Source organism: Pongo pygmaeus, chromosome X, assembly GCF_028885625.2.
Source record: "Pongo pygmaeus isolate AG05252 chromosome X, NHGRI_mPonPyg2-v2.0_pri, whole genome shotgun sequence".
Lineage (NCBI taxonomy): Eukaryota > Metazoa > Chordata > Mammalia > Primates > Hominidae > Pongo > Pongo pygmaeus.
Genome location: NC_072396.2, coordinates 90,548,476 through 90,569,691, shown reverse-complemented (window position 1 = coordinate 90,569,691; position 21,216 = coordinate 90,548,476). Strand labels below are relative to the sequence as shown.

The window sequence follows — 21,216 nt, the reverse complement described above, 5'->3', positions numbered from 1 at the left end:
ACATACCCCAGCACTTTTCTAAAAATTAGTTGTAGTACAGTTTGAAAAATGGTAATGTAATACCTCCAACTTTTTTTTTGTTTAAAATTGCTTTGGCTATTTGGGCTCTCTTTTGGTTCCATATGAATTTTAGAATAGCTTTTTCTAATTCTGCACAAAATGACATTGGTAGTTTGATAGCGATTGCATGGGATGTGTAGATTACTCTAGGCAGTATGGGCATTTTAACCATATTCTTTCAATCCATGAGCATGGAATGCTTTTCCGTTTACTTGTGTCATCCATGATTTCTTTCAGCAGTGTTTTGTAGTTTTCCTTGCAGAGATCTTCTACCTTGTTGGTTAATGTATTCCTAGATATCTATTTTATTGGTGAATTTGTCATAGATGGTTCTTATTTTTTTGAGATATGTTCCTTTGATGCCTAATTTGTTGAGTATTTTTATCATGAAGCGATGTTGGATTTTATCTAATTCTTTTTCTGCATCTATTGAGATGATCATTTTTTTTTGTTTTTAATTCTGTTCACGTAGTGAATCAAATTATTGATTTGCATAGTTGAATCAACCTTGCATCCCACGAATAAAGCACACTTTATCATGGCAAATTAACTTTTTGATGTGCTGGTGGATTAAGCGAATTAACACAGAAACAGAAAACCAAATATTGTGTGTTCTCACTTACAAGTAAGAGTTTAGTGAGCTAAACTTTGAATACATACAGACATAAAGATGAAAACCATAGATACTATGGACTCCAAAACAGGGGAAGTATAGAGGAAGTGAGGACCAAAAACTTCCTATTGGGTTTTATGTTCACTATTTGGGTAATGGGACCAATAAAGTCCAAACCACAGGAACATGCAACATATCCTTTTAAGAAACTTGCACATGCTTCCCAAATCTAAAATAAAAACTAATAAATAAATAAATATAATTACTTTGGGACACTGACATTACTAATAATGAAATTCTGCTGAACACCCAATCTTTCTCTTTACCATTACAATGATAATAAGTGTAAGTGGCCCTACAAAAAATCCATGAATCACTTTCGAATTATTAAACATGATGAAATAATTCATAGTTAAGTTTGGTTCGAATCTGCATATGATCTGTAACTTAGAAATAGAATTGCATATGCTAACCTACAGGGAAGATATTCATTGTTATAAAGCCGATTCTCAATTATCCACACAAAGGGAAGATACTAAAGAAAAGAAAATCCAATACAGAGAATAATCCACAACAGTAAATTCTTTTGATTGTGAATTAAATGATATGATTTTTAAGAGAATTTTCAATTGTAATTACTTTGCTTAAACATGAACTTGCCCCAAATCCCAATTTTCACAGCAAACACAGCTTTAGTTTTTTCCTCTTCTAATCTATCCTGCAAATGACCAACACATATACCTTCCAAAAACAGTGCTTTGAGCACAGTACTCTAAGACCTGTGAGATATATTATTAAACCTTTACCCTGAACTTGCTAACACTCAAGTTAGAATCTCGCTAACTCTCTATAGCTGTATCTCTTGACTTTTCCTGGCATTTCATCTATAAGCCACCAGAGAATGAACGATTTTTTTAGTAAAAACAAACAAACAAACAAACAAAAAACAAACAAACAAAAAACCCAGCAGACTCATTGTCCATAACATACTTTGTGAAGATGGTCAAGCAGTGTGGTAGAGGGGAAAGAACTTGGAACACCTGGGTTCAAATTCTGGTGTTGTGCTTATTAGCTGTGTCAAAGTGGTCAAATTCCAATAACCTTTCTCTTCTCCAATTTTCTCACCTAGTTCTCTGAATGGAATTCACCTATGAAGCATTTTTTGTGTATTTGTTTATTGCCTAATTCATCCAATATAGTGAAGGGTAGCCTAAACCAACTGAGATATACTGAGATATAAATTTTCCAAAGAGAATATACACAGTGGCAAGTAACAGAAAATGTCTAAATTAAGTGCTGACATCAGCGTGTCACTCTATAATTCGGTTAATAGTACCTGGAGGAGAAATGTCTAAAAGCATACACACTAATTAATTATGCAAATACATTCTCAGACCACCTACCAACCTGCATTTCTGACAGGTACCTTCCTTCCTTGATGCTTTCTAGAGAAAATGCAAATATCATTTGATACTGGGGACATTTCTTTCTCTGTGATATTATGCTCAAACTAGGAAGGAAAGAGAGGAACATATGTTTAAATAATGCCACAAGTAAAATACAAATTAACAGTAGTATAGGAAACAAATACTGCTTCAGAGGTTCTAGCCAATGAGTTAATCCCCTGTTTACACCTTATGAAGCCCATGAATAGATAAAGCACAAAAGTTCAAGCCTCAGTGATATTGATTTCCCCATAATAGCAAAATTCTACAGTCAATTAAATCCCTAATGTTAAATTATTAAAGATAACTGTTCACTGCCATGAATCATTGGATATAGGTCAGGTATACAAAAGATTAGACAACTGATTATTTAGGACATGAGTGACAATTTCATAAAAACTTGATTCTGCTATTTTACAAAATGGGGTGAAAGAAAATTTAAATGTATCAGTAGAATATATCAAACCATATTGAACAGCTGCAAATGAGAGGCTGATTTGCTCATCAGCTATCGATTTCTTTCAACTGTGGATATTAAGGATATAAGTAAGACTCTGCGAATGCCACTAGGAAAAAGAAAAAAAAAATCCTGGACTCAAGATGTTTAGAATCTTGTTGGTGGGAAAAACTAGGGAAGTTTGAAATTAGTAAGAAAAACTCACAGAAGAATATAACATGGAGAAAATGTGAATACTGGTAAAATATTCCAGTAATTGGGCCTTGAAAGCCTGATTGGGATTTCAATAAATAAGGGTTGAGGGTAAGACTTTTTCAAGCTTAGTCAATAGCAAGAACAAAATGGCAATGTACACAACATAAATGTGGTGCACATTCAGCAAACAATTTTTAATCTAGTTTGGTGTAGGAAGAAAAGAGAAGGCTAGAGAGAGAATTTGAAGATGTGGTTAAAGCAATGATATGTTGGAACTGATTCACACCTCCTTGCAAGAGCTTACTATTAGCATCTCTTCCCATGTTTGCATTCACTGACATCACGCTGTTAGCTTGAATTTGGCCATGGTGGGAAAACTTACACCGTTGAATTCAGCAAATGCTGCAAATCAGGGTTTTGTGTTTATTTGGGTTGGGAGAGCCAGTTAACAAACATAGCACACTACTATTTTAATAATTTGAATGCCAGGGTCATAAAAATATTTATTTCAGAATACAATTAGGAACCATTTAAGAACTTTTAACAGAGGAATGATTAGATTTAGGAGTCATCTACTGAAATCAGAAAGTTAAAGGCACGGGCATGGGCAGAATTTCCAAGATAGAAAATACTTATAAGAGTTCTGAGGAAAGAGTTCTGGGAACATCTTGGCTTGGAGAAGAAAGGAGAGAAGCTTACTGGTGAAATACATAAAAAGAATAGTCAGAAAATAAGGGGGGAAATTAGGATTGGTCCAAGTCATAGAGGGAAGAAATAGGTTTCAAGAATGGTGTACTCTAAACAAGGAGGTAAAATATCTCTACAAGGAGAATTATGAAACACCGCTGAAAGAAATCAAAGACAACCCAAATAAGTAGAAAAATATTCCATGCTCATGGATTGGAAGTATCAGTGTAGTTAAAATGACCATACTGCTCAAAGCAATTTATGGATTCAACACTGTGGTATAAAAAAAAAATGTCATTTTTAACAGAATAAGAGAAATGTATTCATTTGGAACCAAAAAAAGCCCAAATAGACAAAGCATTCCTAAGCAAAAAAAAAAAAAAAAAAAAAACAGAAGCATCACATTACCTGACTTTAAACTATACTCTAAGGCTACACTAAGCAAAACAACATGGTATTGGCACAAAATATATATATAGACCAATGGAACAGAATAGATAACCCAGAAATAATGCTTCACATCTCCAAATATCTGATCTTCAACAAAATTGACAAAGGCAAGCAATAGGAAAAATATTCCTTATTCAATAAATGGTGCTGGGGTTACTGGGTAGCCATATGTGGAAGAATGAAATTGGACCCCTACTTTTCACCATATATAAAAGTTAACTCAATATAGATTAAAAATGTAAATGTTAAATCCTCAAAATATGAAAATCCTACAAGAAAACCCAGGAAATACTCTTCCTAAACTAGGCTTTGTTTGGCAAAAAATGTATGGCTAAGTTTCCCCAAAGCAATTGCAACATAAACAAAAATTGACAAGTGGGACCTAATTAAATTAAAGAACTTATGCCCAGCAAAATAAATTACCAATGGAGTAAACAGACAACCTACAGAAGGGGAAAAAGTATTCACAAACCATGCATCTGACAAAGGTCCACAATCTACAAGGAACTTAAACAAATCAACAAGCCAAAAACAAACAAAAAAAAATCCACTTAAAAATGGGAAAAGGACATGAACAGACACTTCTCAAAAGAAGACATACAAGTATCCAACAAATATGAAAAAAACACTCAATGTCACTTATCGTGAGAAAAAATGCAAATCAAACCCACAGTGGGATATCATCTTACCAGTAAGAACGGTGATTACTAAAAAGTAGGAAAACAACATATGTTTGTGAGGCTGTAGATAAAAGGAAAAGCTTATATACTGTTGGTGGGAATGCAAATTAGTTCAGCCACTGTGGAAGGCAGCTTGGAGATTTCACAAAGAACTAAAAATAGAACTACCATTTGAACCAGTAATCTCACTGCTGGGTATATACCCAGAGAAAAATAACTCATTTTATCAAACAGGCACATTCACCCATTTGTTCATTGCAGTACTATTCACAGGAGCAAAGACATGTAATCAATCTATGTGCCCATCAACAGTCAAATGGATAAAGAAAATGTGGTACACATACACCATGGGATACTATCCAGCCATAAAAAAAGAATAAAATTATGTCCTTTGCAACAACGTGGATAGAGCCGGGAGCAATTATCCTAAGTGATCTAATGCAAGAACAAAAAAATAAATACTGGATGTTAACACTTATAAGTTGGAGCCAAACACTGCATGCACATGAATATAAATATGGGAACAACAGACACTGGGAACTACTAGATGGGAGAGGAAGGGAGGAAGGAATGGGCTGAAGATCACTTGTTGGGTGCTGTGTTTACTAACTAGGTGATGGGATCATTGGGAACCCAGGTCTCAGCATCACACAATTTACCCATGTAACAAACCTGCACATGTACCCTTTAACCTATAATAAATGTTGAAATATAAAAACAGGAAAAGGAAATTCACATATATAATCTTATTCTTCGATGATGTTGTATGGATATAACATTGTGGTAGTTATACCCAGATTTGTTATAATATTTATTCCTTTATATCTAAAATCAGAATGATCATTTAGATTCAATTCATTTTTAAGCTGTAATATTTTATTTGGATTTAAATAACAAGACCTGAACATTATTATTAGGTTGGAATATATAAGAACAGGTCAAAAAAGTTTCTGAATATCCATGGTCACAGCAACCAGAGATATTTACTGTTAGCATTTTAGTGTATGTCTTTCTAATCTTCTATTTTCCATACCTTTATTGAAACATATTATTTATATTAAAAACTGCATAAATTATAAGTACACAAGTCAATGAATTTTCACAAATTGGACATATTTGTGTAACCAGCAATCAGTCAATAAACAGAATATTACCCAAAACCAGAAATTCCCCTTACACCTCTTTCCTGTCATTAGAACATCATCTGTCCTAAGAGTAAACATCCACTTTGGGAGGACGAGGCGGGCAAATCGCGAGGTCAGGAGATTGAGACCATCCTGGCTAACACGGTGAAACCCCGACTCCACTAAAAATACAAAAAACAGCCGGGCGTGGTGGCTGGAGCCTGTAGTCCCAGCTACTCGGGAGGCTGAGGCAGGAGAATGGCGGGAACCCGGGAGGCGGAGCTTGCAGTGAGCCAAGATCGCGCCACTGCACTCTAGCCTGGGTGACAGAGCGAGACTCTGTCTCAAAAAAAAAAAAAAAAGTAAACGTCATCTTAAATTTTAACACCATAGATTCATTTTGCCTATTTTTGAACTCTATATCATTGAAATCATAAAGTATAATTATTTTCATGTCTAGCTTCTTTCAGTCAGTATTATATTTGTGGGATTCAAACACATTATTGTTTGTGGCTGTAAATCATTCCATTTCCTCGCTGAATAGCATTCTATTTTTTGAACATATCTGAATTTTTTTACTCATTCTACTGCTCATGGGCATTTGGGTAATTTCCAGGTTTTGGAAAAAATAGTGCTGTTATGAATATTCTTTTTTAAAGTACGATATGCTAGTGGTGAAATACATTAGCTTTCAGTCATCATCAAGATTTGGAGATCATTATGTTAAGTGAAAGAAATAAGCCAGGCACAGAAAGCAACGTCACATGTTCTCACTTATTTGTGGAATCTAAAAATCAAAAACAATTGCGCTCGTGTACATACAGAGCAAAATAATTGTTACCAGAAGCTGGGAATGGTAGGGAGTATTGGGGGTGATGTGGGGATGGTTAATGAGTACAAAAAATAGAAAGAATAAAACCTACTATTTGATAGCACAACAGGGTGACTATAGTCAATAATAACATAATTGTACACTTTAAAATAAAGAGTTTAATTGGATTGTTTTTAAGGCAAAATATAAATGATTGAAGGGATGGATACCCCATTTTCCATCACGTGCTTATTTCACATTGCATGTCTGTATGAAAACATCTCATGTACTCATAAATATATATGCCTACTATGTACCCATAAAAATTACAAATGAAAAATTAAATTAAAAAATTGAAAAGTGGAGTGTTGACATCTTAACAAAGATTGTGCCTTTGTTATTCTGAATTAGCAACATGCAGATGGATCTCTAATCTTTCTACTCATTATCAAGAAAAAGACTCAATACCTAATTTTCCCAATTATCTAGAAGCTGGATGCCTGATTCCAGAGATTAGTAAAGTATTTTCCATATGGAAAGATCTAAAGACAGAATATGGAAGGGTGGGGAATAAAATTGCCTTTCTCTCCTCATTTCCATGCCCATTAATGAGCAGAAGATTATAAGAATTTATACAAAAAGCTCTAATTATTTGAAAATAACTGCTTGTGGATACCAGTTTAGAGATAATAAGGTCTTTCAGATTTTTTTTTTCACTAGTCTAAGTAATGATCTTTTAGGGAATAACTTGACAAAGCTTTTGCAGGAAGTTAATGAACTGACCTAGTCACTTCTCCCTTTTGATGTATTTGCAGTTAAATGTCTATGATTGTTTAAATTTTGTTTTTGTTTGTTTGTTCATCTCTTCTGACCTTTAACAAGTATGAGTCCAACCACAAAATCCTTTAAAAGTAATTTCTTGAAAGGCTTCAAGATGGCTGACTGGACGCATCTGGTACTTGTCTCTTTCATGGAGAGGAACCAAAATAGTGGGTAGATAATCACCCCTCGAATAGACCATTTAATAGAGAACAATGATATTCAACAGACAAGCAATGGGAAGCACTGAAAGCAAGGAAGGAGAGGGAAGCAAGGCTGTCCACTTGTCCAGGATCAGCTGGGAGCCTGAAGAGGCTCCTCATAGCAGGGAAAAAGTAAGTGAGGGACCTTCAATGGTCCACATTTTTGCCACAGGCTCCTACAATCCTAGCCATAGGAAATCTGCTCAACACTTGCAGGTCCTGATACTAACGTAGGGAGCTGCCTGGAGACCATGCAATGTCATTTATCTAGAGAGGGATATCATGCCAAGTCCCACATACCGACCAAGTCCTAAGCAGCTGCAGCATGGCAGCATTTTGAGAGCCCAGCCACAATCATACTGCATCCTGCTCTAGGATGCCCGTGCATCTAGACATATCTGGAGCCCCATTGACGTTACCTTCCCACAGCTACCACTGCTGGGGACAGTGAACCTCCAGCCTTACAGGAAGGGCAGTCACACATTTTCACATGCTCCAAGTGCAAATCACACTTTCTGCAACTTCTGCCTCTTCTGGCATCTGCACGGCTGAAGCATGAGTGAATCACATGCTCTCCAGCCACCTGCTTATGGATGCTCCCACTGAGAGCATCTTCACTTCCCCCAATAACAGGGCTATGGCACAGCCAGTTCTACCTGCATGTGAGCATCCTGCCTACCACACCCAGCAACTGCAGACACCACCAGGGGACCTGAGAGCTGGTCAGCCCTGCCTTTGCCGCCCCCATGTCTGCACACTTTCCAGGGCTCTGGGAATTGCCCAGCCCATTTCAACCACTGTTGGTACCTGTGCAGTCCTTCCAGATTGGAATGTCAAACCCACTCAATCTGCCACTACCACCACAGTTGGTACCCAGACACATGAACAATCTGCTATCTAAGAGGCTGCCCCCAGCCCATCACAGCCACCATTAAAATTAAGACGAGTATGAACTGCTTGGATCTCAGAGGGTTGTTCCACCATGGCTACTGCCATTGCCCATGCAATGCCCACTGCTTAAGGACTAAAGAACTGAATTACCCACCCACCCAGCCCACTGGTTCTATTCCTAGCATCTAAGCAAGCCACGTGGAGGCTCAAGAATCAGCCTTTTTAGACCCACTATCATGGTGCCAGTGTATGCCACACTGGAGCCCCAAACAGGCATTCTTGACCCACTCCTGCCAACACTGGGGCTCAAAGACTTGCTCATTTGGTATCCTACTCTTCAGAAAAAGTTTGCCACAGCCTCCACTAACAACCACACCCCAAGCCACCAATGAAATAATAGTTGTTTATATGCCAGATTTTCTTTACCCAGTCTATAATTGATAGGCATTTGGGTTGGTTCCAAGTCTTTGCTATTGTAAATAGTGCTGCAATAAACATACATGTACATGGGTCTGTACAGTTGAATGATTTATAATCCTTTGGGTATATACCCAGTAATGGGATTGCTGGGTCAAATGATATCTCTGGTTCTAGATCCTTGAGGAATCGCCACACTGACTTCCACAATGGTTGAACTAACTTACACTCCCATCAACAGGGTAAAAGCATTCCTATTTCTCTGAATCCTTGCCAGCATCTGTTGTTTCCACACTTAAAAAAATGAGTTCATGTCCTTTGTAGGGACATGGATGAAGCTGGAAACCATCGTCCTCAGCAAACTAACCCAGAAACAGAAAACCAAACACCGCATGTTCTCACTCATAAGTGGGAGTTGAACAGTGAGAACACATGGACACAGGGAGGGGAACATCACACACTGGGGCCTGTCAGGGATGGGGGGAAAGGGGAGGGAGAGCATTAGGACAAATACCTAATGCATGCAGGGCTTAAAACCTAGATGCTGGGTTGATAGGTGCAGCAAACCACCATGGCACATGTATACCTATGTAACAAACCTGCACGTTCAGCACATGTATCCCAGAACTTCAAGTAAAATAAAAAATTAAAAAACAAAGCAAAAATAAATAATATTGCTAATGCCATTTACAGTTGAAAAAAAAATCACACAGAAACAACACTACTGCATGCATCCAAAATCAGAGCCAAAGTATGCTACCAAACCATCACCAAAAAACATCTTTAGGAAAAAGTCCTCCATTAAGAGAGCAAATTTAAAGCAAAAAATTGAAAGAAGCAACTTTCACACCAGATGTGCAGATATCAACCTAAGGACACAGGAAAAAAAAAAAAAAGGACACAGGGAAAAGCAAAGAAACATGACACCTCCAAAAGAACAAAATAATTCTTAAGCAACAGATCCAAATAAAAAAGAAATTTATGAAATCCTGGAAAAATATTTTAAAATATCGATATTAAAGAAGCTCAGTGAGATACAAGGGAATACTGGAAAAAATACAAAGAAATCAGAAAAGCAATTCAGAATATGAGAGAGGAACTTGCCAAAAATATAGACATGACTAAAAAAATCTAACACTAATTTTGGAACTGAATAATTCATTGAATGAAATAGAAAACACATCTGAAAGCTTCAATAATGAACTGACTACAGCAGAACAAAGAATCTCAGAGCTTGAAGACAGGTATTTTGAAATAACACAGTCAAACAAAAATAAAGAAAAAAATGGAAAAAGTATGAGCAAAGCATATATGGTATATGGGAAATGATAAAATGATCAAATATTCAAATTTTCAATGTCTCAGAAGGCAAAGAGAAAAGCAAAGGGTTAGAAAACCTATTTCATTAAATAATAGATGAAAACTTCCCAAGTGTAGCAAGAGACTTAGGCACACAGATATAGGAAACTCAAAGACCTCCAAGTACATGCAAGACATAAATGTGTTCTCCATGGCACATTATATCAAATCGTCAAAAGTCATAAGCAATGATAAAATTCTAAAAACAGAAGGAGAATAGTGTCTAGTCACTTATAATGGAACCCCAATGACTTCTTATGAAAAAGTTTACAAGGCAGGATTAAATGAAATGATATATTCAAAGTGCTAAAAGAAAAGTAATGCCATTCAAGGACACTATACTCAGCAAAGTTATCCTTATCCTTCATACATTAAGAAGAAATATTTTTTTCCCAGCTAAACAAGAGTTGAGGGAATTCATTGGCACTATACAGTCCTGACAATAAATGCTCAAGGGAGACCTCCACCCAGAAGTGAATGAAGAATATCTGCCATCATGAAAACACACAAAACTACAAAATACACTGGTAGAGCTAGCGCAAAAACAAGGAAAACAACCAAATGTTACCACTACAGAAATTCACCAAATCACAATGATATCTGTAAGAGAAAAATAAAGGGACAAAAAGTATACCATCGATCAGAAATCAATAAATGAAAGACAGGAATAAGCCTTCACATATCAATAATAACCTTGAATGTAAACAAATTCAACTTTCCACTTAAAAAGATACAGACTAGCTGAATGGTTTTTTTTTTTTTTAAAAAAAAAAAACAAACAACAACTATATGCTGCCTACGAGAAACTCATCTCACCTCTAAACACATATACAGACTAAAAGTAAAGTGATGGAAAAAGACATTCTATGCAGATGAAAACCAAAAGCAAGTAGGAGTAGCTATACTTAGATAAAACAGACTTTAAGTCAAAAGTAACAAAGAGAGAACAGAGAGAGACAAATAAGGTAAGTATATAATGAAAAAGGGATAAGTTCAGCAAACACGTTTAAAAATTCTAAGCATATATGCAACCAATACCAGAGAACCCAGATATGTAAAGCAAATATTATATCTGAAGACAGAGATAGTCTTCAATACAATAATAGTAAGGGATTTCAGCAACCCACCATCAGCTTTAGACAGATCATCTAGACAGAAAATGAACAAATAAATATTGGATTTAAACAGCACAGTATATCTGTGGGAGGTAAAATGTAAGATAACTGAACTCATGGATAGAGACAGGAAAAGGATGTCTACCAGAGTCTGGGCATGGGAATGGGGGAAGTGGGTATTCTTAATGGGTACAATAAAATAGAAAGAATAAGACCTAGCATTTGATGGCACAAAAGGGTGACTATAGTCAATAATAAATTAATTGTACATTTAAAAATAACTAAAAGAATATGATTGGATTGTTTGTAACACAAAGGATAAATGCTTGAGGTTATGGGTACCTCATATACTATCATGTGATTATTATGCATTTCATGTCTGTATCAAAATATCTCATGTACCTCATAAATATATGTACCTACTATGTACTCACAAAAATTATAAATTATAAAATAAGCTGCAGGTTAGACCAAATAGACCTAAAAGACATTTACAGAACATTTTATCCAACAATTACAGAATGCATATTCTTCTCATCAGCACATTAAACATTTCAAAGGACAGATTATATATTAGAAGACAAAATAAGTCTCAACAAATTTTTAAAAATCAAAATCATATAAAGTATCTTCTCAAACCACAATGGATTAAAACTTAAAATAAATAATAAAATGAACTTTTTGGAAACTGAATAAATACAGAGAAATGAAACAACATGCTCCTGAATGTCAATAGGGTCAAGAAAGAAATTAAGGAGGAAACATTAAAATACCTTGAAACAAATGAAAATTGAAACACAACATACCAAAATCTGTGTGATACAGAAAATGCAGTGCTAAGAGAGAAGTTATAGCAATAAACATATTTATCCAAAAGCAGAAAGATTTCAAATAAACAATTAATCGATACACCTCAAGGAACTACAGAAGCAAGAACAAACCAAACCCCAAATTACCAGAAAAAAATAACAAAGAACAGAAGAGAACTAAACCAAATCAACAAAACATATAGTTGGTTTTTTGAAATGATAAAATTGATAAACCACTTGTTACATTAACCAGGAACAAAAGAGAGAAGACCCAAAGAAACAAAATAAAAGTGAGAAATGACATATTAACATTAAGAATGTAGAAATATAAAATATTATCAGAGATGCTTAAGAACAACTACACACTAACAAACTGAAAAACCCAGAGAAAATAGAAAAATTTATAGACACATACAGCCTACCAAAATTGAATCAGAAAGAAACAGAAAATCTGAACAGATCCATAATGAATAATGAGATTGAATTAGTGTATTAGTAAATTCTCACACTGCTATAAAGAACAACCTGAGGCTGGATAATTTATAAAGAAAAGAGGTTAAATTGGCTTATGGTTCTGCAGGCTGTACAGGAAGCATGGCTCGGGCAGGGCTCAGGAAACTTACAATCATGGTGGAAGGCTAAGAGGAAGCAGCATGTCCTACGTGGCTGGAGCAGGAGGAGGAGAAAGTGAAGGGAGAAATGCTACACACTTTTAAACAACTAGATCTTGTGAGAACTCATACGCCATTATGAGAATAGCAAGGGAGAAGTCGACCCCTATGATTCATTCACCTCCCACCAGGCATCTTCTCCAACACATAGGAATTACAACCCAACGTGAGATTTGGGTGGGAACACAGAGCCAAACCATATCAATTAGTAATAAAAAGCATAGCAAGAAAAAAAAGTCCAGGACCAGATGGCTTCACAGCTGAATTCTGTAAAACTTTCCAAAGATTAACACCGATTCTTTTCAAACTATTTCAAGAAATTAAATTGGAAGGAATTCTCCCTAACTCATTCTACAAAGCCAGCATTAGCCTGATACCAAAACCAGACAAGTATGCAACAAAAAAAGAAAACCACAGGCCAGTATCTCAGATGAACATAGGCACAAAAATTCTCAACATCATAAGGTGGATTCCATATCTTGGCTCTTATGAACTGTGCTACAATCAACATAGGGGTGCAGAATGTTTGCATCAAAATATCATATTTACTTCATATATATGTACAACTATTATATATCCATAATACTTAAAAAATAAAAAATAAAATTCTAAACAAAATACTAGCAAACAGAATCAAACAGAAAATCAAAAAATACATGATCAAGTCAAATTTATTGCAGGTATGTAAGGATAGTTCGACATACACAAATCAATAAACATAATACATCACATCAACAGAATGAGGATAAAAAATATGATCATCTTAATAGCAGAAAAAATATTTGATAAAATTCACTGTCTTTTAATAATAAATATTCTTTAAAAAGGTATAAAAGTAGCATAACTCAACATAATAAAGGTCATAAATGACAAACCCACAACTAACATCATGCTGATTGCAAAAGTTGAAAGCCTTTCCTTTATGAGATGGAACAAGACGACGATGCCCACTTTCAGCACATCTATTCAACATGGTACTGGTAGTCCTAGCCAGAGCAATTATATAAAAGAAAGAAATAAAAGTCATCCAAATTGAAAAGGAAGGAGTTAAGTTATCCCTGTTTGCAGATGACATAATCTTATATCCAGAAAACCTAAAGATTTCACCAAAAAATCTTAGATCTAACACATAAATTAAGTAAATTTGCAAGATAAAAATTAGCATGCAAAAAATAAGTAGCATTTCTATACAATAAAGAAGTAGCTGAGAAAGAAATCAACAAGGCAATCCCATTTGCAATAGCTACAAAAAAAAAAAAACTAGGAGTAAATTTAACCTAAGGGGTGAAAGATCTCTAGAAGAAAAACTACAAAACTTTGATGAGAGAAATTGAAGAGGACACAAACAAATGAAAAGACATCATGTTCTCATGGATCAGAAGAATTAATATTAAAATTACCATAATGCCCAAAGCAATCTACAGATTCAATGCAATCTCTACTGAAATATCAATATCACTTTTCATGGAAGTAGAATAACAATTCTAAAATTCGTATGGAATCAAAAAGAGCCCAAATAGCCAAAGGATTCCTGAGCAAAAAGAACGAACCTGGAGGCATCACCCTATTTGACTTCAAAATATATTACAAGGCTATAGTAGCCAAAACAGCATGGTATTTGGTATAAAAATTAGACACAAAGACCACTGAAACAGAATAGAGAATTCAAAAATAAATCCACCCATTTATAGCCATCTTATTTTTCACAAAGGCACCAAGAATATACATTGGGGTAAGGACATCCTCTTCAATAAATGGTGCTGGGAAAATAGGATATCCTTATGAAGGAGAAAGGAACCAGACCCGAATCTCTCACCATGTAAAAAAATCAGGTCGGCCGAGCACGGTGGCTCATGCCTGTAATCCCAGCACTTTGGGAGGCTGAGGCAGGTGGATCACGAGGTCAGGAGATGGAGACCATCCTGGCTAATGCGGTGAAATCCCATCTCTACTAAAAATACAAAAAATTAGCCGGGTGTGGTGGCGGGTGCCTGTAGTCCCAGCTACTCAGGAGGCTGAGGCAGGAGAATGGCGTCAACCTGGGAGGCAGAGCTTGCAGTGAGCCAAGATCACGTCACTGCACTCCAGCCTGGGTGACAGAGTGAGACTCTGTCTCAAAAAAAAAAAAAAAAAAAAAAAAAAATCAGGTCAAGGTGGATTAAAGCCTTTAATGTAAGACCTGAAACTATAAAACTACTAGAAGAAAACATAGGGGAAATGTTTCAGGTACGCTTTGATTTAGGCAACAATTTTATGGCTAAAACCTCTAAAGCACACGCGATAAAAAACAAAACTAGACAAATAGGACTCTACTAAACTAAAAGGCTTTTGGCACCACAAAGGAAGCAATAAACAAAGTAAAGAGACATCCTGTTGAATGGGAGAAAACACTTGCAAACTATTCATCCAGCAAGAGATTAATATCCAGAATATACAAGGAACTCAAATAAGTCCACAGTAAATAATAATAAATATCATGTTAAAAGTGGGCAAAGTGCATGAGTAGACACTTCTCAAAGGGAGACGTAAAAATAGCCAACAGATATAGGAGAAAAATGTTCAACATCACTAAGTATGCAAATCAAAACCACAATGAGATACCTTCTTATCCCAGTTAGAATGGTTATTATTAAATAGATAACAAATAACAGATGCTGGCAAGGATGCGGAGAAAAGGGAACTCATACACTGTTGGTGGGAATAAAAATTAGTACAGCTACTATGGAAAACAGTATGGCAATTTCTCACAAACTAAAAACTATCATATTATCCAGGAATGACACCACTAAGTATTTATCTGAAAAAAATAAATCAGTATACCAAACGAATAACTACAACTCACATGTTTTTTGCAGCACTGTTCAGAATAGCAAAGATTGGGAATCAACCTAAGTGTCCCTCACCAGATAAATGGATAAAGAAAATGTGGTATAATACACAATTGAATAATACTTGGCCACAAAGAGAGAATAAAATTATCTTATTTACCACAACATGGATGGAATTGGAGGTAACTATGTTTAGTGAAATTAGCCCAGCAAAGACAAATATCACATATTCTCACACATATGTGGGAGATATAAAAGTTGATCTTATGGAGGTGGAGAGAAAAATGATGGATACCAGAAGCTGAGAAGGGTATTAGGGTGGGAGGGGTGTATGAAGAGAGGTTGGCTACAAAGAGCACAACTATATATTTAGATAGAAAAAATTAATTAAAATGCTAGATAGCAGAGTAGCAAATATATAATAAAAACAGGGTATTATATATAAATATTGTTTCTCCATTTAAATAGATGAAAGCTATTCTCTGAAGTTTGTTAGTCCCTCCTGCCACCTATAAATGTTAGAACTTATTGCCATATCCTCATTTATATTTTTCCCTATCCTCATTCATCTTAAACTCTCATTTTTTTTCTGTCACTTTGTCTGTCTGTACTACATTCTAGATGATTTTTTCATATTTATTTTTCAGTTCAGTACTTCTTTCTTTAGTTTTATTCTGTTGATTAACTCATTCATCTAGTTTTTCATTTCAATGTTTATGTTAATTTATTTCTAACAATCATATTTGGTACTTTAAAAATCTATTTGAAATGTTAGTAATCTCTAGTTTCTTGCTTATTAATTTAATTCCATGTTTTAATTCCCTAGGCAGCTCAGATAAAGTGTAAAATAACTACATGTCTGAATAGTTACGGATCTAAATCTATGCTTAGCTGTTTCTGTGATGCTTTCATGGTGGTTGGATTCCTTGTGTGTTTGAACATTTGATTTTTTTTATTGTGAGCTCATATTTGGTTCAGTTTAAGGGCCTCAAATACAGGTAGTGAGATCAAAAGATAAACCTTGAGCCCACAGTAAGGTGTGGATGCTGAATTTGAGACTCCTATTAATATAGACAGGACCTTCAGGTCAGTAGCACTCTCTTATCATAAACAAACACAACTTTACTCTGAAGAAAAGCACCTGTATTTTAGATGCATTTTAGAATTATGGCATTCTCTGTGAGCTCCTTGAAGACAGGAATAATATCTCTCATCATTACTTTCTCAGTGCCTGAAATAATGTAGGGTACAGAAGACATTATTTATAAAAATAATTAATGGAAATCATAGTAAGAACTGGAATTATGATCCTGATAAAACCGTGCATGTGAAAACTCTTTTTGTTATTATATCACTGTCATATGAAATGCTAACTAGACTTTGATAACATTCACTCTCGTAATACAATAACAAGATCAGGTCTGATCTATTGTCATCACTGAAACCATCTAGATTCCTCTGTTTATGATAATATAAACAGTAAATACATTTATCTAACTATAATGCATCATAAGGAATTTTAAATACTTTTTTATTCTTTTTCCCAGTGACTTATATAATGCAGTTATCTAAACAAATGCATCCAGAATGAATGAATGAATGTATTTATGTCTGTTTTGGAGAAATTTCTATTTGCACCTGATGTCGAGATTTATTATAGTTCTCAAACATCCTTATTTAGACAGTCTGCATGAAAATCAGTAATAACACATACAACAGACTGGAAGTAACCGGAGTGTATTTCTCTTCCTTTTAACCAAGAGCCATTTTAAAACAGTAAATGAACCGTGATATGTGTATGTTGGGGTGTGTGTGTGTGTGTGTGTGTGTATTTTTAATAAGGCTAAATTCTACAGGCAGCATTTGAGATTATGTTGAATTAAAAGATATAAAATATGAGAGCTCAAATAATGTAAATTTACTTATTGCTAATTCTATATTAAGTACCAAGTAGTTGACAGATTGCAAAACTGAGAGAGAAAGAAAAAAGTTATACTGGTCCTAAATATGATGAAAGCACACTGAGAAAAAACTCACAAACTATACAAGGTGTTGCTTCTTTGGTTCTAGAGACATAAGCATGTGAAGCAGAGACACACATTAGTAGATTTAAGGAGAAACCACTGCCAGACTACTCACAAATAGCTCTCTAGCCTCTACAGTAAATATTATTATTAAGGATGAGATTGATAACTCAAGCTGAAACTATATCAAGCAAGGACAAACTCTGCTATTTAGTAAAATAAAGTAGAAAAATGACTACTGAAAAAAAAATAATCTCAGTCATATTTATACAACTGTTCTAATAACTTCATATGATGATATTAGTGTAGTGATAACGTGGTTTATATTTAGGATTAAGCTAATTGAAAATATAGTAATTTGAATACAAATGTACAAATATCAGTTTACTTGATTCTTCTCTATCATAAAATAGAATATTTTTAAATTACATTTTACTTATTCTTTTTCCAAGACTTCCATAGTCACCCATCATACTAGCAGGATTTATTATGCAAGGATATAATCTGCAATTACTATTTAGAAAAATGCTATGTTCTGATCCAAAACAATCAAATCTACGATTCCTGCAAAAAATCAAATAGCCTTAGTTGCATTATTTGTAGTATTGTAATTTAGTTATCCTGGTTCTTTAAAATCTGTTTGTTGAGATAATAGCATTACATAGTGATTGCTAAAATCATAGGATAATTATGTGTACCTTTTAAAATAAAAACTTTATTTCAAAAGTCTAACCTTTTAATAATAAGCCTTATGTCAAGGTATATATATATATCTATTTATTTATTTCTCCAAAACAGACATAAAAATGGCCAATAGATATATGAAAAGTTGGCCAACATCAGTAATCACAAGGAAATGCAAATCATAACCACAGTGAGATATCACCTTTCACCTGCTGTTGTGGTTTCATCAAAAAACAAAATATAAATATTAGAAAGGATGTCGAGAAATTAGAAATTTGTACAGCTTTTTTATCATTTCAAATTTTATTATAGGTTAAAGGGTACATGTATAGGTTTGTTACATGCGTAAATCCTGATTCTGAGGCTAGATGTCCCAGTGATATTGACACCCAGGAAGTGAGCATAGAACCCAACAAACGGTTCTTCAGCCCACCCCCCCGTCCATCAGTTCCCATCTTTACATTCATATGTATTCAATGTTTAGCTCCAACTTATAAGTGAAAATATGTGGTATTTGGTTTTGCGTTCTTGCATTTGATTGTTTAGGATAATTGGCCTCCAGCTCCATCCATGTTACTGAAAATGACACCATATTGTTCTTTTTATTTCTGTAGTATTCCATGGTGTATATGTAGCACATTTTCTTTATCCAATCCACTGTTGATGGGCAGCTAGGTTGATTTCATATTTTTGTTTTTGTGAATAGCACTGCAATAAACATATGAGTGCATGTGTATTTTTGATAGTTGGCTTTCAATCCTGTGCATACTTTCTTTTTTTTTCCTATTTCCTTCCTTCCTGCCTGCCTACCTGCCTTTACTTCTGTCTTCTTGTTTTTTTGTGTGCTTCACCAGTATTTACATATTGTGAGTCCAACAATGCACAAAACACATGTCAATTTAGCTAGAATCTAATTATATTGTAGCATGAGCGCCCTTCATTGTATCTAATTTGACCTAATGTTGAAAGCATAGGTGGCTCTTATTATTTGGAGGTATGTTCCCTCAATACCTACTTTATTGAGAGTTTTTAACATGAAGGGTGTTGAATTTTATTGAAAGCCTTTTCTGCCTCTGTTGAGATAATCGTGTGTTGTTGATGTTTTTTTTCACACTAGTCTCACCTAGCAAATCATGTGGTTTTTGTCTTTAGTTCTGTTTATGTGATGAAACATATTTATTGATTTTCATATGTTGAACCAATCTTGTATCTGCAGATGACGCCTACTCGATCATGACGGAGTAGCTTTTTAATATGCTGCTGGATTCAGTTTGCCAGTATTTTGTTAAGAATTTTTGCATTGATGTTTATCAAGGATATTGGCTTGAGGTTTTCTCTTTTTGAAAACTCTGCCAGGTTTTGGTATCAGGTTTTGGTGCCAAGTTTTGGTATCATAGAATAAGATAGGAAAAAACGATTTGGAGAAACTAGAACCTTGCACACTTTTAGTTGCAATATAAAATTGTGCAGTCACTCAATGTGGAAAACAGTATGGTAGTTCCTCAAAATATATTTTTAAAACATAAAATAGCCATATGATCCAGCTTTCCACTTCTGGGTATAAAACCAGAAGTATTAAAAGCAGGAACCTGGACTGATATTTGTACACCAACATTGATACCAGTATTATGCACAATAACAAATACATGGAAATAACCCAAATGCCAATTTATGGATGAAATGGATTAATAAAATGTGGTACATAATACAATAAAATATTATTTAGCCTTAAAAAAGACAGAAATCTTGCCATATGTGACAACATGGATGAACCTGGTGGACATTTGGCTAAATGAAAAAAGCCAGTCACAAAAGGACAAACACTGCATGATTCCACATATATTAGTTATGTAAAATAGCCAAACTCATAGAAACAAAGAGTGAATAGTGGTTGCCAGGGGCTGTAGAGAGAGAGACATGGAGAGTTGCTATTCAACTGGTTTAAACATTCAGTTATGCAAAATGAATAAGTTCAAGAGATCTGCTGTACAGCATTGTGCCTACAGTCAACAACAGTCTATTAAGCACTTAAAAATGTGAAAGATGGTAGGTCTCATATTAAGCATATTAAGTTTTTACAACAAAGAATAATAATAGAATTTACTTAGAAAAATCAATGTAATGAATTGTACTAATAAAGCACAAAAACCACAATGTCATCTTGATAGATACAGAAAAACAATGTGACAAAATACAACGTGTTTTCATAGTAAATACACAAAACAAACTAAGCATAGATGAAAACTTCCTCAATCTGATAAAAGACATCTATAAAATGCCCACTAATCACATAATATTTAATGGTAAAAACTGAAAGCTTTCCTCTTGAGATCAGAAATAAGACAAGGATATTCACTCTCACCATGTCTATTCAACATTGTATTGCAGTCTCTAGCCACAGAATTAGGCAAGAAATAGAAATAAAAGGCATATAGATTGGAAAAGATAAATAAGACTATCTCAATTTGCGGATAGTATGATCTTATATAGAGAAAATTCTTCAAGAAACTACAGAAAAAATTTGTAAAGAATCTATATAAAAACCACTAAAGCTAAAAAAATTAATAAAGTTGAAGAATATAAGAACAATATAGAAAAATTAATTATATTTCTATACACAGCAGTGAGCAATCTGAAATTAAAATTAACAAAACAATTTCACTTATAAATTTGAAAACATTAAAAAACAAAATACAGGCATACCCCGTTCTTTGCACTTTACGGATACTATATTTTTTACAAACTAATTGTTTGTGTCAACCTTGCACTGAGCAAGTCTATTGGTGTCATTTTTCCAATAGCATTTGTTCACTTTTTGTCTCTGTGTCACATATTGGTAATTCCCATGAAATTTCAAACTTTTAATTATTATTA

At 34.5% G+C, this 21,216-nt stretch overlaps 1 protein-coding gene across 1 annotated transcript in view; it reads right to left on the bottom strand.

Moving 5' to 3' along the window:
• The window catches only part of DACH2 (dachshund family transcription factor 2), a 672,782-nt gene that overhangs the window by 63,338 nt on the left and 588,228 nt on the right, over window positions 1-21,216 (bottom strand). The gene's annotated exons all lie outside the window — the stretch shown is intronic.